General features: G+C 38.4%; 2 long non-coding RNA genes across 5 annotated transcripts in view; one reads left to right on the forward strand and one right to left on the reverse strand.

Moving 5' to 3' along the window:
- Nucleotides 1–24,390, forward strand: part of LOC140496351 (uncharacterized) — a 207,244-nt gene that overhangs the window by 63,612 nt on the left and 119,242 nt on the right. Inside the window, exon 10 of one of the 4 annotated variants that reach the window (XR_011964244.1) lies at nt 4,812–7,596. The exons of the other annotated variants lie outside the window; for them this stretch is intronic. This is a non-coding gene — a long non-coding RNA (uncharacterized lncRNA). Of the gene's footprint in view, nt 1–4,811; nt 7,597–24,390 lie in introns of those variants that run through there. 4 annotated transcript variants of the gene reach the window in all.
- Nucleotides 1–24,390, reverse strand: part of LOC140496352 (uncharacterized) — a 93,081-nt gene that overhangs the window by 19,823 nt on the left and 48,868 nt on the right. The window lies entirely within an intron of this gene.

Here is a 24,390-nt window from a genome sequence, read left to right on the forward strand (position 1 = left end):
TGAGGCCTTGGTTTGAGATTTCATTTAAAAAACAGCACCTCTGATAGTGCAGAACGCCCTCATTGGTGTGTCTGCCTTGATTTTTGTGCTCAGGCACTGGTGCAGGAGTTGAACCTGGAACTGAGCAATTCAGAGGCGTAGTTGTCACAAAAATGAAGTAATGCCCTCAATTATGTGATTGAATGAATCCCTGCAAAGCAGTTCAATGCTCTGTTGTATGTCACTCCAATCAGTTCTTCCTATTAATGCAGTTTTTATGTCACAATTATTACACTCCTGTACTATGATTGATCATAAAAATTAGTCTCTTGACTGACCACTTTCCAATCAAGGCATATCAAGTCTAAAAATATTTTTGGGAGGGTAGCATGTTAAGTTGGTCAATGATTTCACTGCCTGAAATACAATAAGGATATATTCTAAGCTGATTATTGCCACAATTTCAGATCTTACATTGAAAGAATTCCAGCAGGTTGAGTCGATAGATTGAACGGTAATGTAATTTAAAGTGTGAGATTTTGTATGCATACTGCAGGTCCATGAAACCTATTTGTGAATAATTGCTGGGTTACCCTTCAATTACTTTAATGGTCATTTGAAGACAGACCCATCGGAGAGTTCACAGCTGAAACATTAAAATCAAAGGAACCTAATTATAAACCTAGATTATTCTTAACCTGTGTTCTTTTTGCTTCACTTATATTTGCTTTACAATGAAATAGTAAGATACATATTATCCATTCCAAAAAATACCTTTTGCACATAAATTTATTGAAGTAGGTTCAACACAATGGAAACTGAAATATTAGATAACAGACAATTGGTTTAACTCACTTTAAAATAACATGCTGGACTACATTATCACTCTTAAAGGCAAAAGTAAGTGAGTGCAGATTTCTGTTAATGTTCTATAATATTTAGCACTAATCTTTATCCTACTGAATGCCAAAGAACTTAGGAAATGGAAGCAGAAGTAAGCATTTGGGGTCTGCTTTGCCACTTGATAAGATCATAGCTGACCTTCTATCTCAACTGTGCTTCACCACATGGTCCTTGTATCCCTTAATCCTCCTAGAAATCAAAAGTCAGTTAATCTCTGTCTTAATAAACTGAGAATTCAGGTGTCTGGAGTAGAGAATTCCAAAGATTCACAGCCACCTGAGCAAAGGAATTCCTCCTCATTTCAGTCCTGAAATAACTTCACAGAGGCCAGTATCCTGTCATCAAGCCAACCTTTATTTACATTTGTATAGTACAGTGGCTGTGACCAGCCAGCTCAAAGTCAGTCCCTGAAGTGAGGAGATCCTGAATCTCCTGTTTATCTCTGTCACCCAGGGCTCCCTGAATGGCTCATGTTAACAACCCAATCAAGAATCTCATAGTCAATAGGATCCACATGGTTCCAATCAGGTCCTAAATTGTTGTGTTGCATGTTTGGGTCTAACTTTGCTTAGTGTCCTAATGTAATGTTGTTAACATCCATGGAATCTACTGGAAGAACTCTTTACTTACATTTTCATCTACCTGCACTTTTTCAGCACCAGGTTAGAGCTTCTGCTGTCTTCCAGTAATCTTCTCTTGATATTATCGTGAGACTCTGACATCATTGCTAAATCATTGTTATGTATGGTTATGAAGTTAACTCCATTGACTCTACATAAATGGCTGGCCCAGAAATAAGACCAGTGAGCTTGTATTGTATTTACTCAAAAGCAAGTATACAAACCTAGGGTAGGAAAACAAAAAAAGTACATAGATGATCACCAAGGCCCTTTATGATTTTATTTTATCCTTTTAGACCAATCCTGTTGTATTCAGGGCTAACAATTCTTTCCTAATTGCTTGCTGTGGCTACATGTTAAGATTCTGTGATTTATATATGAGACCGAAGTTCTTCTGAATATTAACATTTTCTAGCTCATTATTAAAATGGTTAAAATTTGCCTTTCAATTTTTTTCAACTAAAGTGAATAACTTCACATTTCTTCACATTATATTCCACATTCTTATTCATTCAGTTAGTCCATACATATTCTAAGTGGTTTTCTGCCCTACCTTGCTGTTTACTTTCCCAAATTGCTTTCCCACTAACTTTGTAGCACAAATACATTTGGACATATTACACTATTTTCTGTCTGTTAAATGATCCTCAGTCCCTATTCTAATATATTATCCCCTTCCTGATCCCACAAGCCTTAATGTTGTCTGATAATCTTATTAAATGCTTGTTGAAAATCCATATAGACTGTACTTTAATTCTCTCCTGTGACCTGTGCATTTCTGGCTGGCACAGTATTCGTCGACTATCCCTGATTACCTTGAGAAGACAGTGGTGAGCTACCTTCTTGACCTGCTGCAGTTCATTTGGTGCAGGTACAACCACTGTGCAGTTAGGAAGGGAATTCCAAAATTTTGATCCAGAGAAGGTAAAGGAACAGATTGTATTCATTGGTTCCTTCTTAACTGTTTAGATAGTTACAATTCATTAAACAAAATTAATTTCCCTTTGTTAAACCTATATAGCCTCTAGCCAATCACATGAAGGTTTCTTGAGATCCCTCTTAACATATTTCTAACATTGGTTCAGCATTGCACACCTCTTCATGTCAGGCTAATGATCCTATAGTTGCTTTCCTTACTTTTTTGCATTGGGCTCTGCTTACCACCATGTTAAATCAAGAAATTTTAAAATGTCATAAACAATACACTTAGTATTTTTGATATTGTATAATGCAGTTCACATTGAAAGGGTTAACTTCGTATCTCCCCATGTCCCTCATCTTTCCTAATATTTGTCTCTCTCCAGATATATCTGTATGTATTTCCTTTCTCTCTATATTCCTAATCTTTCTGAATAAAGCTCCACCCATCAAGATATAAAAGACTGTTCCTGGGAGCAACTAAACATTTCCCCATCGACCAGCTGTTGTACTCTTAAGTTGAGCTTGAATGTCTCACAGAATGCAATCATATATCTTAGGTGTAGTGTAACTAATTGCTAATTAACATGTAATAAACCTTTATTGGGATTGAGCCTATTTTCTGTCTGAGATGTAACATGGCCATTCCACCCTGCATGCCATCAGCAATATGGCTAATACCAGTAGCACAGATTGATGGCAAATCTACACAAAGTATTCCAGATGTTTGACCAGAAACTAATATTTGCAGTATGCTGACATTCAACATTACAAAATGATAATAATAATGGGCATTTGAAGGTTTCATTCAGCCTTATGTTATATCTCAGACCAAATTTTATAAAACAATGGGGTGTAGATCATCAATTCCCAATAGCTTGTCAAACACTTTTTTTTATTGATTATCTATTTAAATATTTGCTTCTCATGAGTTGATTTCCCACTATTTCTGATTGTATCTTTGTGAAAGCCAATACAAAATATTTGTTTCATCTTCCTGTTGTTCCCTAACCTCCCATTATAACTTCTGCTGCCTCTGCCTTAATTTTGCTAATCCAGTCATTTGTCCATACATATAAATGTTTCGTCAATCTGTTTAAATATCTAGTTAGGAGATTTAGATTCTACATCAATTTATTGATCATCCTGTGCTGAATTTGCAACACATCTTCTTGTTCAGGTTTACGACTCTTCTTGGTAACATTATGAGCTTCTTCCTTTAATGCTTTAATTTTCTTGTTAGAGATGGTTGGATGATTTTTCCTTAAGGGAATTAATGTTCATTGAATATTTTGCATACTGTTCGTCCAAGGAACCTATATTTGAAGAACTATTGGTTAGGTTTAATGTCAGTTTGTAGGTTTATCACTGCAGGCAAAGTTTGAATTGAATTATTGGTCCAATTTAAAGTATTTTGGAACTCAAAAGTTGATTTGGTTGAAGATCATGACCTTAACATGTGAGTGATTAATTATGAAAATTTGATTTACGTATATTTTCATTTAGCAAAAGTTTAGAATACATAGATGAAAATAAAATATTTTCCCAAAAGTACCCCTTACAGCTTGAATACTTTCTTGGCCAAGATATCTTAGTGTATCATACCATATGTTTTTGTTATCACACATTCAGCATATTTTATTTTGACAAGGCTCATTTGCTAGAGGTTAGATATAACTAGTATTGTAAATTTAAAGAGAAATCAAAATAGTTTCTGGAAATGACCACCAAAATGCAGACCTTTAACTTGTATTTTATCTAAAAGTCAGTTCAATATCTTCTGCAGGACCACATCATTAAAAAAGTGTTTAAGTAACAAAGCAAATAAAAGATTCTGTTTGTTTGTGTGTTAGGATTCCATACTTTAGAAAAGATATTGAGAGCTTTTGATTGCCTCGGGTTCCATAGCACATTCTCTGAAGAGATCAGTTGCATAGGTTGTTGTGTACTTAATGTTGAATTGGGCTGCAAATATATTTTGCTGATTCAGCATGTATTTTTCTGCCTGTTCAGCTCGATATATGATTAATAGAGAACATCATGTGCTGTGCACCGTCTCCCTATAATGTCTTCGGGTGCCAAACAAAATAATATGCTGTGGCAATGGATGTGATGTAAACCAGTGTTCTGTATTCAGTTTTCTTTTCAGCAACTATGTAAAACCTTATCTTTGTATCAAGCACTGGAAATAATTCTCAATTATCCACTATTAATTTTGTACATTGTTATATTTATTACACATTTTATTGCATACGTGTTATTCACACTTTTATTGTTTCATACACACTTGACTGTAATTGCTAAATAACAATCTGTTGTGGGTGTACATAGAGCCAACTGCCCTTCCTCTGAATAATGGACCTTAATCCAACTTTTCACTTCCTCCACCAGTGCCACCAGTGCAGTGTCCAAAATCCTAGGACCATGCTCTGTCCCATGTTGTGCCATTCCTGCACAGCTACCAGCACCTGCTCCAACTGTAACACACATCCCCTATAGGAAGTGCAGAGAAGCTTCAAGCAGCACCAAGTCGATAGAATTTGGAGACCCCTACTGAAGCACACAGCCAAAGAACAGCACGGTTAACACTGGTTTGCCAGAAAAATCATTCAAATGAGCCAAGGATAAAAAATTGGCATGCTGTGTGCATCACATGTGTTAATTCAAGTCCCTGTGCCCATTTTCAGATTTTATCCAATTCCACTCCAAATGTGATGTTCAAAAGGCAAGCTTACAAATATATTTCAGCTTTATTATTATTAAACTGTATCAATGCATGTGAAATGTGTATCAACCGGGAAAAATCAAACTTTAAAAACTGAAAATTGTATTGTAAAGTTTGACAAAGCCATTTACTACTTAGATTGTTATGTATTGGGAATCAGATAGCTCCCCAGTCAGATCTGGAGTCAGGCAGGGCTGCCCTCTCTCTCCTGCCTTGTTTGTGTGCTGCATAGAGCCATTTGCCAAGTCCATCAGGATGAATGTGAGCCTGAGAGGGGTGACTATTCCTGGCAACAGGGGCCTACAAGTTAAGGCCTCTCTGCATGGATGACGTCGCCGTTTTCTGCTCGGATCCGCTGTCTGTGCACAGAGTCGTGTGCATATGTGACCAATTTGATTGGGCCTCGGTGGCCAAGGTAAACCGAGGCAAGAGCAAGGCCAAGCTCTTTGGGAAATGGGCCGACCCATCCTCGATCCCCTTCACCGTCAGGACTGACCACCTGAAGGTGCTGGGTATTTGGTACAGGGGGACTGGGGCGTGAGCCATGTCTTGGGAGGAGCATATCAGCAAAGTGAGGCAGAAACTGGGCAGATGGAAGCTACGGTCACTCTCCATTGTGGGAAAAAACCTGGTCATCAGGTGTGAGGCACTGTCATTGCTATTATACGTGGCACAGGTCTGGCCTATTCCCAGAACCTGTGCCATTGCAGTCATCTGGACCATCTTCCATTTTCCCATTTTATATGGAGATCAAAGATGGACCAGGTCCGAAGGGACTCGATGTATAAAGAGCTGTGCAACGGGGGAAAAAAACACACCCAATGCCACCCTCACCCTGATGACCACCTTTGTGTGTGGCTGCATCAAGCTGTGCGTGAATCCCCAGTACGCAAACACCAAGTGTCACTACGTACTGAGGTTCTACCTGTCCCCGGTGTTGCGAAGGATGAGCCTGACCTTGCTGCCACGGAATGCTCCAAGTAGTTGGACCGTTCCGTATCACCTGTCTTTCGTGGAGAAGTTTATGAAGAAAAACACCTTTGACCACAAGTCCATCAGGAAGTAGTCAGCACGTAGTGTCCTTGAGACCCTTCAGGAAAAGGAGAGTGCAGATCCTATTGAGCGGTTCCCTGAGCAGACTGTCAAAGTCATTTAGCAGAATGCCTCATCGCCAAAACTTTCCAACAAGCACCAAAACATGGCTTGGCTGGTGGTGAGAAGGGATCTGCCTGTGAGATCCTTTATGCATGCCTGGACTCTCTGCCGCACCGCATGCTGCCCTCGAAGCGGCTGCGGGGGGTTGGGGGGGGGGTGATGACACTGTCACAAACCTCCTTCTGGAATGTGCCAATGCAGAGGAAGTCTGGAGAGGAATGCAGTGGTGTTTGTCGAGGTTTGTCCCGAGCAGCTCCATGACACGGGACTCTGTGCTCTACGGTCTGTTCCCCGGGCGCACACCGAGACGAACATCAACTCGGTGAAAGACGCTCTTTGGGTGGTCTGAAACCTGTTGATCTTCCAGCTGAAGGAGTTGACCCCGACTGAGTGTTGCAGACTGTGCTATTTTGCACAGACATTGATGCTCAACTTGCTTGTCAGCAGGGCTTTGTCCAGTTTGGGGAACATTTTGCTGTTTGACTCAGACATCAATCTAATACTTACGGCCTGTGCTGTCTGACTGAGCGGCAAAGGTACTTAGATTTATTCAACTAAATGATCATGTTGCAAAGTGAAGGGAGCTGGTCCTCAATCCACTCAAGGGGTGGGCAGTGCTATTCAGGGGTCCCAGTACGGTCAGTCATTCCAAGGTCCAGGACTATGTTAGATTAGATTAGATTACTTACAGTGTGGAAACAGGCCCTTCGGCCCAACAAGTCCACACTGCCCCGCCGAAGCGCAACCCACTCATACCCCTACATCTACATCTACCCCTTACCTAACACTATGGGCAATTTAGCATGGCCACTTCACCTGACCTGCACATCTTTGGACTGTGGGAGGAAACCGGAGCACCCAGAGGGTGCCCACGTAGACACGGGGAGAACGTGCAAACTCCACACAGTCAGTCGCCTGAGGCGGGAATTGAACCCGGGTCTCTGGCGCTGTGAGGCAGCAGTGCTAACCACTGTGCCACCGTGCCGCCCACTGTGCCACCGTGCCGCCCACATGTGTTGAGGGACGCGCTGAAACTTGGGGCAGCTGTCGCCAAGGCGCGGTGGGGAAAGACCATCGTGTAACATCTGCCTGCCTAAGAAGAACAGGGGGCCCATTCAGTCATTCGGGCTCTGCTGACGCCTCAGCAGAAGAGCTGGATAGTAAATGTACAGACTTGTATATAGGAAAAATAAATTTCGATGTCTGTATGTAAAGCAATGTAATGTGTGCACAAGAATGGCATGACCAATTGTATAGAGATCCAAATAATTTTATGAATAAAGTATATTTTTGAAATAAAAAACATGTTATGATCAACCTGTTCATAAATAAAATCAATATAAATCAGAAACTTACAGGGGCCTGAATGATGAAGACTGTGGCAAAATTCATGGAAACATCATACAAGAGGTCTGGTGAGACATATCTCACCATTCGGAACACTTCACTGTGTATTTGTTGAGCAGTGGGGGGATTTTCTTGTGAGGTAGAGGTGAGGTGCCAATTAAGAGTAATTATTGCTTGTTAAACACCTTGTTAATAGCACAACTCACCTCATTAACATTCAGCTTCCTATTTTGCCAAACACATGGAACAATACATCAAGACATCAAGGCAGGTATCTGGCAAAAACCAGCTTCCCACTGGCTATGCACAGCTCTGATATTACTGAGCACCGTATAGCATCTCAAAGCATGATCGTGGGCATGAGTCGCATGAGTACACCATTGGCCATTGACATCGATAGATAACATTTGCCAACCCCCTCGCAATCTTGATGGCACCTCTCTGATCTATTTGCTGGATGTTAGGGCTTTTGCCCGAAACGTCGATTTCGCTGCTCGTTGGATGCTGCCTGAACTGCTGTGCTCTTCCAGCACCACTAATCCAGTGTTAGGAAAAACAGGCTATTACAGAGAACACCAGCAACTGACATTGAGAGGCCATTGCAAGGAAAATTTGCATGCAGGGACAGGCACCCAGCTCACTCATTGGACCCTGCTTCTTGCTTGCTTAGTGCCTAACTGCATGCTCACAACAGTCAAGCTGTACTGTGCATCAGCAGTTCAGCCAGAACTGAAAGGCTATCAGTACTGATGTATCAACTTGCTATTTTGCACAGACATTGATGCTCAACTTGCTTGTCAGCAGGGCTTCGTCCAGTTTGGGGAACATTTGGCTGTTTGACTCAGACATCAATCTAATACTTATGGCCTGTGCTGTCTGACTGAGCAGCAAAGGTACTTAGATTTATTCAACTAAATGATCATGTTGCAAAGTGAAGGGAGCTGGTCCTCAATCCACTCAAGGGGTGGGCAGTGCTATTCAGGGGTCCCAGAATGGTCAGTCATGGGTACAGTCTGCACACAGGCTAGGGTTTGGCTGTGGTTAGTCATCTGCTTGTGCCGGGCACAGTCAAGGATATGTCTAACTGCAGACCGGGAAATGGGCAGCATTCAGTCCTGCAGTGCCATCATAAGCAACCAGGAAAATTATGTATCGTCAGTCATGAAGCTGGTTAGGAATCTGATCAGTCATGTCTAAGGCTATTTGTCAAAGTCAGTCTGGGAGCTAATATAGTCCTGAGTGTTGATTGGCACTGATACCCAATGCACAAAAAGGGTTGGGGAAGTCAAGGCTATGCAGGGGTGGAGGTGTGGAATCAGAGACATCTGTAGAGGTTGACACAAGGATGGTGGCAAGGAAGTGTATGGGGGTAGGCAGAACAGTATCAAAGGTTGCAGAATTGGTGGTTTTTGGCAGTGACCACCACCATAGTCTCCATTGGGAGAGTATAGAGGAGCATCATTAGTGTGTAATGTCAGGGCTAAGGGGCAGGGAGGACTCTTGGAGGCAAAGTTCATTGTGATGGCACCCCACATTGAGCAATAGGTGCTGATGGGGTAGTGTGGAATAAAAGGGTAAATGGAGACTCTAATGTGATAGTTGGATGTAATTTGAACTTCAAACATCTTGATCCTTTGTGCTAGTTTAGACACTTGCAGATGAATTAACTGAAGAAAAACAATGCAACAGAAACTGCAGGCCATTGCATTTTGTAATATCCCAGCACTTGGTCAACTAGAAAATAATTGGTTGTCACAGTCAATAATTTAACAACTGTACACATGTGAGGAAGACTAGTACAATGCACCTTGGTATGCAGTTATTTCCCATTGTACAATAAGGAACTCTCCAAATTACATGATCAATAAATGTTCACTGAAGTCAACCCCCAAGAATTTTTGTTCCAATCATTGCTAAGTCACTGAGTGTACAGTTTTCATATTTAAAAGTAAATGGACATGACATTAAAGCTTTACTTTTAAGAAGTGAGCAGTGGTTTCATGTTCATTATATGTCTTCATTAATTTGTGTAAGTCCTTGAAACTTTGTTCTCAGAATCACTGAATTATTATGTTGTAGGAGGAGGCCATCTGGACTCTTGTATCTACACAGCATTCTGAGCATTTTAAAGTAGTGTTTATCTCCTGCCTTTTCCACATATATCGGCATTTTGTTTTTATTTAAATACTCATCAAATGCTCTCTTGAATGCCTCAATTAAAGGACATGATTTTTGGCCACTCCCTATGTGAAAATTGTTTTTTCACCTTGCATTTTCTCCTTTTACAAAACACTTTAAAACTGCGCCCTCTGATTTTTGGTCATTTTACAAGCAGAAATAATTTCTCCGTATCTCCTCTGTCCAGACTCCACATGATTTTGAAAATTTCTGTCATATTTCCTTTGCCTTCACCTTTCCAAGGAAAGTAGTCTCAACCTCTTCATTCTGTCATAATAACTAAAGTTTTCCATCTCTGGAACATTTGCGTAAATCTCTTCTGCACTTTCTGCAAGCATTCACATCCTTCCTATAGCGTGGCACTTAATCTTTATATAAATTCCCCATAACCTCCCTACTGTTGGACTATACACCTCTATTAAGCCTAGAATACTTAATGTTTTATTAACAGTTCTCTTGACCTGACCTGTCATAATTATTTGCTCATGGATACATGCACATGGGTCTTTTTACTCCTGACACTCTTAGAATAGGACTGTTTATTTCACATTATCTCTCCATGTTCTTTGTGCTAAAGTTTATCTCATCACTCTTCTCTGCATTGGATTTCATCTGCCACCAACGTGCCAAAGGGCTTTTGAAGTTCTACAGTGACCTCCTCATAGTTTACATGTTTCTAAGTATTGTAGCATCCTCAAATTTTGAAATTGTCCTCTGCACACCAAAATCTAGATTATTAATATACAGTATGTCAGGAAAAGTGAGAGTTCCCTGGGAATTACACTACAAACTTTCCTGAAAACTGTTACCCCTGATTCTATCACACCAACTGGGTATCCATGTTATTACAGTTCCCTTTATTCCATGCCTACAATATCCCTCACAGGTCTGTTGTGTGGCATTGTATCAAAAGCCTTCTTGAAACTCATGTTCACATCAACACCATTTCCCTCATCAATGCGCTCTGTTACCTTTTCAAAAGCCTTCAGCAAGTCAGTTTACATAATGTTCCTTTAACCCTTTTTCCTTCCAAAACATCCCACATTTTCCCATGTGACTGTTACCTCTATCCTAAATAATTGTTTGTAGCAATTACCTCACCACCAAAGTTAAACTAACTGTCTGTCATTGCTGGGCTCATCTTTATAATCTTTTTTAAGCAAATATTCTCAAAATACCTGATGCTCTTGCAATCAATGGATTTTTGTGATCCTTGTATCTCAGTCCTAATAGTTACTCTTTTTAAAAGTCTATTAATTGTTTGTAATATGATTTTAATCAATCTTTTTACTTCTACAGCATTTATGCATTTAAAGGGACAGATGTGGGGAGAACTCAATCCAGTTCTGAAAGGAATCAACTGGAGTCATTTCCTGACATTCATTTTTTTCCCATATTTTAAGTGAGGGATTGTAGTGAAGTGGAGAATTGCAGCTTCTGACTTTGCACCAGGATAATATTGATATGCCTGTTACAACTTGTTCATTTCTCAGTAATAGTCCATATTCATACTTCAACGTGTAGTTTATCTACAATCATACTTTAAAAAAACACTCATTTTCATTTGCGTAGTTCAGTTTGTCTTGCTAATTCTTAAGGAAACCCATTGATTATGATATTTCTGTTCGGTTTATTATAATGTTAATGAACAAAGCTCTGGGAAAGTATGCGAAAGTGTAACTTAGACACAGCCATGGTATCATGGTGAACCACGAATTTATAAGATGGAGGAATGCTGACTCTAATCTGCATATTTTTGGTACAATGTAATGATTTGGATTTCATTTCACTTGGTTAAAAGCATTTACTGAATGATTATGCTTATGGGTCAATTATTTAAACTTATTAACCTTTCAAATAAGGTTGTTACTAATTCCATGGAATATTATCTGAAAGCACAACTTGCACATTATGTGATAACTATTAGGAAATCAATGGATTTCAAATTTTAAATTATTTGTTACAGCCTATCCTTTGTCATAAATTCAGTAAAAAATCCTTGAGGAATTAGTGATCAAAAAGCATAAAGCTCACTATCAGAAAAAGGCACTGAATTTTTAAAACAATTAACTCAGACATGATGGGCAGCAGGAAAAATGGTTTTACTTGTAGAAAGACTTTAAGGGTACAATTCATTACATTTTCTAAAGGAATAGGGAAAAAATATAATGTCAAAAATAAAATTGTTGTTAATTTATTGTAAATACATGAAAAACAATATATTTCCTGTTTGTCCTAGGTAGTTTAGTAGAAGATACCATGTGAACAATAGAATAAAATAAACTTGCTACATTTTGCCTGTAGAGTGAGAATGCCATTGCACAAAGAACTATCTGCTGCAAATTTTCAATTCTTGAAATTTAATTTCAGCCTTTCAGGAATGATTCAGAAAGATCAATTTCACGACAATGTCACTGCTGTGCTTTGGTAGTTTGTCTTTTCTGATCATTGAACCTGCATCACTACTTTGAAAAAAAGTTTGTATTCGAAGTCTAATTTTTGCACACAATTATCACATTAATAATTATTGTACTTGAAGTACATAATAGCAGTCTATCTTTTAATATTTGATGCATTTTGGTCTGGTCATATTGCAATTCATGTTAATTAATCATATTTCTTTACCTTTTATAGTAACAGTGATATTACATTGGACCACAAGGTATGTATCTGGAATGTGTTTTTCTAATGCTTTGATTTGTTTTTCATTACAATTATTGCTAAAATATTTCCTATTTTATAATCAGAGTTGTGCAAGGAAATTCACTTCAGGTCACAGCACAACTTAATTTTCAATTTTTGTACCGTGCTACATGTCATAATCATGAAGAAACTGCACTCTAAGGCAATTCCTTTACAACTACATATTTTACAAAATAACTCTGTATGAAAATTCAAATATATTAGGGTTTTGTAAACTTTACAATGAAGACCAACAAGCTTTCATTAAAATAGGAAATTCATTATTTTCATGCAGGTACTTCTTTTGATGTCACTGCTGATTATGAAAAGTTACTTTTCAGATTTCACAATAGAATTTGCTGAATGAGGACAGATCTGTCACATTATGACAGATTTTTGCATAGACTATGCTTTGACTTTTTTAAAAAATCTGTTGACTCAATTGAAAAGTGACAGGGCAATATTTAACCTGAATAGAGGCATGTTGACTCCTCTTATTAAAAGTGACAGTTAAGGACATTTCTTTCTTTGTTTTCATTGATGTACACAGACAACTGTGCTCCACTAACTAGTACGTAAGTCTAACAAACACACAGTCAGATGACTTTTTTAAAACAATTTTATAAACAATTTCTTTTGAGAGCCTCTTGCCGGTTTAATGTAATGAGGCAACATTTCTTTTTAAGTATCAAGTTTTTTTCCCCCCTGGGTTGGGCTTTAGTAGATGAGCTTCAACTGACTCACTAATCTTCCAGGGGTCAGGAATGACAAGCCCTGAGGCTCTCAGTTTTGCATGTCCTATTTTCCACAAGTAATTGTTGACGATCTCATTTCATTCTGAGACGACTACTTGAAAAGCTTTGAATTTACAAATCTCATTTCAAATTTTTTTTCCTGGTACAGCTAATCTTCATTTTTTATATTATAAGTGATTTACTAGTCCAGTTCCACATTGCCATCGCAATTAGTATTCCTTTAAAGAAAATACAGCACCTTTTATTATTTGACATATAAAAAAAATCACAGGAGTGTCTGAGGCAAATTAAAAGTAAATTATCCTTCACAAACCATTTCCTTCTGTTTTCTGATTACCCAGTACTTTGTTACCAGAAGGCATTAAGAATAATTTCAGTGGTGGACATAGCCATTCTTCTCTGTAGCAAGGTGAAAATAATTTTATTTTCATCACCTTTTTCTGTGATGGATTTACTTGAAAAAAATAATGACAGGCTTCCTCACAGCAGCTGACAATCCTGATGTTGTGAGTGGGCAGACTGAACAGACCAGAGAGGTACCTCTGTACCTATTATGGCAAAAATCGATAATGCACTATCTAAATTGCACCTCCCATAGGAGCAGAACAAATCCAGAAGGGGGAAGTCATCATTCTCTGTGAAAGCTCCCGCAAATTCAACCAGCACAATTATGAACAGATTTTCAGAAAAAGAAAACTCATCCACCATAAAATTAATTGTGCACTCAGATGCTGTGAAGTGTGCAAAAACACATGTGCCTGATTCCTAGGGAAAAAAATATCATGAGCAACTTTAGCTGCAAGTTATTCTATGCCTTGTAAAATCTACAACATACAATTCTAAAAACTACTGTTTTGTAGGAGTGGAGTAAATGACCAATATTTTATACCATGAAATAACTCAAAAAGCATCAAAATGGTGTTATGATTTTTGCTTCGTGAGCCTGTAATTACGGTTGAACAAATATCCTCAACCTTCAGCATCCATTTCTGTTATACAAAAAAAATCAGAAGATTTACCAGGAAAATAAAAAGCATGTGTGTGTGTCTGTATATATTAAATTTAAATTTCTTAAGATTATAAAAAAACTGCATTGATGATTATTGGCAGTGAGTAAAACTCCGTGTGACATAACACACTGTAGATCGGAAGGGGCATCAGACAAGGTGTCATCCATCAAGCAGCTGCCACCAGCTGGATATTGGCGATCTGTTTCCGCTTGCAGTAGTTATCCTACTGAAGGAAAATCTCTAAACAAGGCTGTGAATTGGTTTTCATGCTTGCATTGACAGATTGGAAAAGCAGTTTGTTCTACCAAATTTAACAATGATATATCATTATCACAACTTTGGGAGAAATCTATAAAATCAATAAGTTTGTAGCCTAACTAGGATTTGTATTGCTTACATGCTGAGCTTCTGTCAAAGTAAGAGTGTATAGATTGAGTCACAGGCAGATCAATGGCATTTGTGGACACTAAGCTCAATAACAACCCTTCTGAAAAGAAATAGATGTAAAAAGCAAATTTACTAGGAAAAAAGCTAATATCCTTTCTGTTTGTAGCTGAAGCACTTTTCTGCCGCTATTGGCGCTGGCAGCTTTAATGCTTGCATGGTATGTGCTTGCCATGCCGAGTGCTACTGCTGTTTTAGATTCTTGCACCGTGTGTACAGTTGAATGCTCCCATTTGCAGGGCTTGTAGGAAACTGGCCAAGAGAAAAAAGAGCCTTTATTGTAAATTGAATAAAAACCTCAATCACTGCTGTTGCTCAAGAAACGAGGCAGCTTTTATTTACTTTGTACTGGCATGGATTGCTAATGGAGAAAAATAAAGACACGTAATTAAATAGTTTAATGAATTTGTATGTCTTTTGTTTGAGTGAGACGTGGAATGTGTGCGGCTGTAGGGCTACACAAAGAGCTTGGCTGGTACTAAGTAATGTGGAAATTCATTCTTTGAATGATACTAAAGGTTTTTATACTTCATTATCACAGCATGTGAAATTGCTTGTAGTAAATGATTTGGATTTTTTCTTTGATTAAACAAAAGATCCATTCAGTCCATAGATTGTATTTTTCTGTATTCAGGAGACAATAAATCAGGATTTTATAAAGGTGCCATGACTATGAATGTTAGAATTGTAGTTCCTTTAAACCTTCCAGAGAGAATACTGTTTATCTTCAATATCATAAATATGGATTATTTATACTTTTTGTTTTTAGCTGGATTATTTCATTGGCTCAGAGATTTGCCTTATTTTACTCTATCTTGAACAAAGTCTTTGGATATCTGAGGAAAATTTTTAAAATGACCCATGGGTTTTTAAATGATCAAGCTAATTTACTGTCAGAGGAGTATTTATCTTGTGCTTATCCTGTTGGTTTGGATCCTTTGCATTGCATTCAACAATATTATCACTATTTGGGCCTACTGATTGGCTTGGAGCATTTTGTCCTAGCTGTATTATCTGACCTGCATCTTATAATTAGTGAATAACTTTATGTCCAGGCCTTATAGAACAGACCTAAAAATATTCCAATGAAACTTGAAGTAAATAAATTCCTGTTTGAGAAAAGTTTACTTACTCCCTCTTATGCCACTGATGGAGACACACCTCATCATGAGTACTGACAGTGTGCAGAATCCCCTGGTTCTGAGGGGACAAGTTAAAGGCAGAGTTAGGTGGAGTTTCGGAGAATTGCATATTAGGTCAGCAGCCTGACGGACTCCGAGCAATCTTCGCGACACTTGACAACAACCTCCATCCCACTCATACCTTAGGGCACATTAACATGAGAAATACAGCCAGCTCTGTCAGTGTGGCTGCCAGCCTTCCAAGGGCCTACAAGCTGCCTTATTGTACCTGCATTCTGCTGCCCGTATTTGGGTAGTGGACTTGGGGTAGCCTCTTTTTTGTGCATCTCTGCGAAAATCTCCAAGGCTTGAGTGATTCAGTAGGCCCTGATCTTTGATTGTTTTTAAAGTATACAAGATTTGGACCAGTGTTTATGCTGCAACATCAATATACAAGTTAAGGTGTAGGTTTGTTCGCTGAGCTGTAGGTTAGATATCCAGACATTTTATTACCTGGCTAGGTAACATCATGAATGGTGACCTCCAAGTGAAGCGAAGCTGTTGTCTCTTGCTTTCTATTTATATCTTTCTCCTGGATGGGGTTCCTGGGGTTTGTGGTGATGTCATTTCCTGTTTGTTTTCTGGGGGGTTGATAGATGGCATCTAGATCACCACCCACTTCACTTTCAACAACATAGTCTATAAACAAACCAACAACACACCCATGGGATCTCTGCTATCAGGATTCATAGCAGAAGTAGTAATGCAAAGACTAGAACAAACAGCCCCACCAACCATCAAACCAAAAATCTGGGTCCGCTACGTAGATGACACATTTGTCATCACAAAACGAAACAAGATAGAAGAGACATTTAACATCATCAACAACACCCTCATAGGCATAAAGTTCACCAAGGAAGAAGAAACCGACAACAAACTCGCATTCCTGGACGTCATAGTTGAAAGAAAGGACAACGGACAACTACAAACCTACGTATACAGAAAACCGACAAACACTGACCAAATACTTAACTACACCAGCAACCATCTCAACACACACAAATGAAGCTGTATCAGAACATTATTCCAATGAGTCACCACACACTGCAGCACAGATGAACTACGCAAAACAGAGGAGAACCACCTATACAACGTATTCAAGAAGAACGGATACTCAAAAAATACAGTGCACAGATTCCTCAAGAACAAACCATGACAAGCAGACCAAACACAGCCAGAAACCCTAACCACCTTACCATACATCAAAGAAGTTTCAGAAATGACAGCCAGACTACTAAGACCCCTCGGAATCCTAGTAGCACACAAACCCACGAACACTCTCAAACAAAAACTAACAAACTTAAAAGACCCAGTACATCCCACGGACAAAACCAACATCATCTACAAAATTCCATGCAAAGACTGCCACAAACACTACATAGGACAAACAGGAAGAAAGTTAGCCACCAGGATACACGAACACCAGTTAGTCACAAAAAGACACGACCTGCTCTCCCTCGTAGCCCTACACACGGATGAAAAAAAGCCACCATTTCAACTGGGACAACACATCTATCCTGAGACAGGCTAAGCAAAGGCATGCCAGAGAATTCCTAGAGGCCTGGTACTCCAACCACAACGCCATAAACAAACACATAGATCTAGATGCCATCTATCAACCCCTCAGAAAACGAACAGGAAATGACATCACCACAAACCCCAGGAACCCTATCCAGGAGAAAGATATGAATAGAAAGCAGGAGACAATAGCTTCGCTTCACTTGGAGGTCGCCACTGATGATGTTACCTAGCCAGGTAGTGAAACATCTGGATATCAAGCCTACAGCTCAGTGAGCAAACTTACACCCTAAGTCCCAACCTGAGCTACAAACCTTCACAAACCTTGCAAAATATACAATTTCCCATGCATCATACCTTAGTTTGTGAATTCACTTTCACCCATTTCAATCAGGAGCCATGAAATTGACAATTAAATTAAAACGAACAACTGCACATACAGTAAGTCTAAACTAAAACAGAAATTGCTGAAGAAACTCAGCAGGTTTGGCAGCGTCCATGGGGAGAAAGCAGAGTTAATAGTTTGAGTTCAGTGTCCCTTCTTCAAAACTGCCATTTATCGAAACCTGGCTTGAATGATTAATGCTGCTTTCTCTCTACAGATGCTGCCAGACCTGCTGAGTTTCTCCAGCAATTTCAGTTTTTGTTTATAAAATTGACCATATTTGTTTCATAAATGAAGTGGGTGACCTCATACTGGCTCATATAACTCTTTTGCCAATTTATCTTCTTACATGAAAAATCCAATATAGTCAGTGACACCAAAGTCTCCTTAGAAAGTGGTTTTGCATTGGGTTGGATTTCATGATTTTCACAGGGAGAGAGAATCAACTTGCAAAATGAGTGGTCCGTCCATTCCCATCGCCACCTCTGTGAGGCAGTTCAAGCATTGGAAGGCTAAATAGCAGCCACCCAATGGAAAAACCAGACAGTGTGTGATGGGAGCTTCGAGCCCACTTGGGAATCTCAGCTGGGACATCATGAAGGAAAGGGTTTATGCCATGGACAAGACGTCATTCACAACCAACAACTAAAAAACCCCTTCTCTGCTCAATGTATCTCTATTTCCAATAACGCATACAAAGCAATGAATTAATGAAGTCAATTAACGTATAAACTGTGCCACTTTCATCAGACCTGCTGCAACTACATGCAGCCATAGTCTCATTTGTACACCTTTACTTCCACCCTTTGTGCTGACTCCTCATATTTGACATAAACCACACTCAAACATTTTCATGCAATTGTCTACAATTCAGTCTTGATATCCTGTTAATTGGTTATTTCTAAATGTTTAACAATTTCCAAATTCTATCAGATCAGAGGCAGGGGTGATATTGCCAATTGCTGATCCAGCGTTTTTGCATGTTATTTTCTGTATGTGATGATAGTGGAGGAATTTGTAGCCATATAACCCAGCCCTTTCTGTCCAGTGGCAAAGAACTGTCATTAGTAAAGATAAATGACTGTCTCTGAAAACACAAAGGATCAGGTCAGTTATTAGCTTCTACCTGCAGATGGGTTGAGATCACAGCCCACCACAGGCAAACAATATGCTAGTGTAAAGATTGTCTTACTGTATCAGGGAAAATGTGTAGCTTGCACAGCTTTTTGTAAACAGCAAGCTAATATAAGTATGTAGTAACACATAAAGGCCAGCCACCTTTGTGTGCCATCTATTTTTTTTGTATATGATGATACCTTTTTTAATCTATGTTTTACTCAAAACTCATACCTTACGATCCTTTAATAAATCAAGAATTGATCCAAGTCCCTAGTGACTGCTTCGATGGAGTCAGTATTTACTGCATTAGTTGGCAGTCTATTTCACAAGATAATGTGTCTAACCAAAGTTATTTTGTTGCAAAGTCATAAATGGAGCTTTCTCAATTTTATTCACATCACCTGCTTCTGCTATTTCAATTGCGTACAAAATGCTTCTCCACTTCCATTTTGTTTCTTTAGCTGTATGAGTGAAGATATTTTCAAAAAAAATTTAGCTGCTAAGAATTTCCTCAAAGTCTCCATCACTCAGGTATAAAGCATACAATCTCTTATTGCTCTCCTTGGAATCATTTTCTGTACCGCTATATGTTGTGTTGTGGCTGCACTTGCAGGCAATATTTCGTCTGTTCTTACAAATACTTTACAAAGCACAATTAATGGAGATTCACCATATTGTTGAAATAGTCCTTATCAAATTTGCAGATTGTATTTTATTTGACTGACTGTGCTAAAGCTATCTCTTCTCATTCTTCTTGACTTAACTACAAACTCCAAAACAGTTAACCACATTGCCCACCTCCAACAGTTCCCCCATTATCCAGGTGGGTGTAGTTCCTTTGTCTGGTTCCATTCTTAAATGTTCAAGCCAGGGGATCACTCCAATGACTTCGCTATCCGCTCATGTTCCACAACTTCTAGAGCTCCCAAAAATCTATCCTTGGTCCCTATTATTATTCTCATCTACATACTCTTTATCTCTTAGTTCTTTCTGGTATCATTCAAAAACACAACATTAGGGTCCATATGTATAGTGATGACCCTTGGCTCTGTCTTATAATATCTTTTCTTCATCCCTCCTGGTTTGGATCTCTGCTTGTTCAATGTTCAGTATTGAATGAATTGCGATGTATTCATAACTAGAATTAATTAAAATTAAATTTTGGGATGATGGAAACCATTGTCTTTGCATGTCAACATAATTTCCATTCTCTGGCAACCATTTTTATAAGAAGACCATAAGTAATTGGAAAAAGAGTAAGCCATTCAGCCTCTCAAACCTGCTCCACGGTTCAATAGAATCATAGCTGACCTTGCATTCCTCACTTCCACTTGCCTGCATTTTCCCTGTAACACTTGATGCCTCTACTAGTCAAGAATCTGACTACTGAAGCTTTTTATACACATGAGAATTCTGCTCCCACAGTTGTCTGTGACAAAGGGTTTGAAAGATTATCAACCCTCTGAGAGAAGAAATTCCTCCTCATCTCAGTCTTAAGTTGATGCCCTTTTGTTTTGAGTCTGTACCCTCTGATCCTAGACTCTCCTATCCTCTCAGCATTCACTCTGTAAAGCCCCTTACAACTCTTTACCTTTGTGGCTGCTGAAGCTGAGTCAGATTGTTAGCGATCTTGATACCATATATGTTTCGCAGATCAGATTCTGACCTCCATCACCAAGAATCCCTAACCATGCACCTGTTACATCATTCCATTTTAATCCAGCTTCAGTTCATCTATTGCTGAAACCCATCCAAGCTTTTGCTACTATAAAACATTTAAAACAGCAGTCTCCAATCTGTGGCATTTTATATATGTTAGTGCTCATTCAAATCTCTGCTGCCTGTAACTTAACTCTCAGTAAAACCTGTTGATTGATCACCCTCATACTCATTAGTCTACACTGGCTCTTGTTATGGCAATGTTTCAATTTTAACATTCCTCTCATCCTTGTTCTCAAATTCCTCCTATCTCTGCAGTCTCCTCAATGGTACAACAAAATTTCTGTGCTCTTCCAATTTTGCCATTTTGCATATCCCAATAGTGTTGGATCCAGTGCTGTTAGCTATGTGGCTCTGAACTTTGAAATTCCTTCTGGGTATAGTTGCCTTAGTCTGGTTCCATTCTTATCTACTCAATCAAAGCCTAGGGATCACCTCAAAAGGTCTCCACCTTTTTATGTCACTTATATCCTTTAAGATACTTCTCAAAACCTGCCTCTTTGACCTCAATATTTGACAGCTATCCTGATGTCTCTTTATGTGACTCAGTAATAATTCTGAATCAACTTAAGGAGATTTTCTATGGTATAGGTGCTACATGAATGTAAATTGTTGTTACTCATGCAGTGAGATGTTATTTGCCTTCATAATTTGTTATAAGTTGTATCGATGCTTTAAGTGTCTGGTCATCTGTTACATTCATGTCTTTGCCTATTTTATATTGTTCCCTTAATTTTGGAATTGTATTTGACTTTATTTTGGCTCAGTATTCCTGATTGAGATACTCAGCACACATGTTGCAGCTCTGAAGTAGTTGAAAGAAGATGTGCAGGAACAACCAAATGATAACTCTGTCGATGACTCTTCCCCCTCTTCCCTGAACCTGATGTGAAGTATCTAAACAGCAATGCTGTAATTGGGAACTGAACAATGAGAATTATTGTGCTTACAAACATATGATGCTGACTTTCAAAAATGCTGCATCAAATTCAGTTAATTTTAATGAATTGATATTTAGCAATGTTACACTATGCTGGTGCGACTCAAGTAATACTTTCATACAAATGTATGGATTATATGCTAAACATAGTAAATGGTCTATTATTATACATTCATATACGATGCCAAGGGTCTCTGGACCCAAAATGCTAATTCTGATTTCTCTCCATTGATGCTGCTCGACCTGCTAGACTTTTCCAGTAATTTCTGTTTTTGTTTCTGATTTCCAGCATCCATAGTTCTTTCAGTTTTTATTTGGTATATTATTCATGTTAGCCATTGCAGATGTTGGCCAATGAAGCAGGAATTGGTCTGTTAGCCATAATCTTTGTGGCTTGCCTTATTATTTTTGTTGATTTTATGTATGTGTAATGATCTTGCCATTTAAGGAAAGAAAAATTAAAACAGGCTGCAAGATATAGCAAGATTCAGCAAGATGCAAGTTTAAAGTTTCAATTCCATAATCAAATCTTACATGAAAAGGTTTTCTTTAAAAATTTCATGTCGAACACAATATTTTAATTTAGTAAAATATCTCTGAAGATTCAACACTAATTTAATTTCAGTTCATTCTGAAAACCTTCACTTAATAACTATATGTAATTAAAAATTATCATATGCAAATTGCCAGAAAATCAATATTTTCTTCTGCCTTAAAACTTGAACTCTGAAATTTAATAGTTGCTTAGTAATTAGTCTTCAACTAAGGTACATGAGCAGACACAATCACATGCATGGAGGTGGAATTTCCCAAATTAATTTCATGAATGTTAAACTATTTTAGCCATTTTTGAAATTGAAGTATTATTCATCTGGCTCAATTCATTATGTTTTCTAGAATTCCTTGTTGGTTCTGCCCATCTTTTTAAAACAAGAAACAACAAAAAAAAGTATAATCTAAAATAATAAAACCATTATCAGGTAATTTAGAACATTTGGCAGCACATGTCTACCTTCTGCTGAGCAGCATTGAAACACCGTGAAAGTGACTGGTCTTATTGATTATGCTGGCCACAGAGACCCTCACCTCTGCCACTTAAGTGGGCAGAAAACCCAAATTGACCAATAATAAAGTGTTGGAGGTTGTATTAGCTGGCTCCTGGGGACTGCTGCACCAGAAGGGAGATCTGTCAATTATGCTTGTTGGACGGACTCTAACTGTGCACGCTGAAACAACTGCAGAGATTGGGGAAACCAATGCAACTGTATCAGTTAGTCCATTGAAAGGACCTTAAATTAAAATTGACAGCTGATAACATTGAAATAACCTAATAAAGTCGTCTATTTACATATTCATAGTTTGGTAAGTAAGACAATTATACACATAGCTCAGATTTACCATAGCATAGGTATTTCTGTTGCTTAACAGTTTTAGTAATTTATTACTCTACTGAGTATATCTGAGACATTGCTTTTAAAATTAAAGTACAACACTTCCTTTTGATCAGTAAATCACTTTGCTTAAACCAAAGTGAAACAAAGTTGAGCTCCAGTGTGAAAATCTGAAGTAACTGAAGAAAACTATAGAAAATAGAATATGAATCTAAAAATTTGGCAGAAACATATAAATGCATTTTCTTGAGATGAAAATCCTGAAAATGCCAAGTTTGGTGAAACAGGGAAACTTAGAAACTTTGGAACAAGTTACTGTGAATGAAATTGAGGTCTTCGCAAAAGGTGGGGGCAAGTGTTAATTAGGTTTTTGCTTTGGATTTGACAACAGTTCCAGTTGCTGACACCTTTTTCTTTGATAGCAACTTTATAGCTCTTCTAAAGTATACTTTGCTTCTAGCATCTTGAAGAATTCAGTGCCTTGAAGAAGAATAATGAACACAAACTAGTAAGTGTGATGCTTCTCTTGTTAAAATTCTACATAAAGAATTACTGAATTACTCCCCTGATATCTCAATAGGTATTTATACTGTATAATTTGTTACTGAAGAAACAAAAAGGTTTATATTTAATTGTTCAATATTATTTAGCCATCACGAATGACTCTCCTAAGCTGCTTTTTATAATAACTAATTTACTACCATACAACTTAAGCCATACTATTTTAAAATCCAGAATACACGTATTCATTCATGAATAAGACAGAGAAAAATAATAAAAAGTACTTGTTGGCTGCAAGTCATAGAGTCATAGAGATGTACAGCACGGAAACAGACCCTTCAGTCCAACTTGTCCATGCCGATCAGATATCCCAACCCAATCTAGTCCCACCTGCCTGCACCTAGTCCATATCCCTCCAAATCCTTCCTATTCATATACCCATCCAAATGCCTTTTAAATGTTGCAATTGTACTAGCCTCCACCACTTCCTCTGGCAGCTCATTCCATACATGTACCACCCTCTGTGTGAAATCGTTGCCCCCTAGGTCACTTTTATATCTTTCCCCTCTCACCCTAAACCTATGCCCTCTAGTTCTGGACTCCCCCACACCAGTGCTATGGATGGAAGAAATAGATGGGAAAAAACAAATTCTGTGGACTAAATTTCAGACCGCCAGCGTGCAGACGTATTTTTTGCAGTTCTTTTGATTTTAGCAATGATGACATGATGTTATCTGCTGGCTGATTGGTTCACACAATGTCTTTTCGTGAATTGGAATTCTATCTTCATAGTCTGTGGTGTTCATTTACTCACAAAGAGAAATGATGAGAGATGCTCCTTGTTTGCAGGCCTCTGGATGTCTCTGAGAGCACTGCACTCATAGGTCTTTAACAAACTGGATTAATCTGAAAACTGTTGT

This window comes from Chiloscyllium punctatum, chromosome 26 (genome assembly GCF_047496795.1).
Source record: "Chiloscyllium punctatum isolate Juve2018m chromosome 26, sChiPun1.3, whole genome shotgun sequence".
In the NCBI taxonomy this organism is placed as follows: domain Eukaryota; kingdom Metazoa; phylum Chordata; class Chondrichthyes; order Orectolobiformes; family Hemiscylliidae; genus Chiloscyllium; species Chiloscyllium punctatum.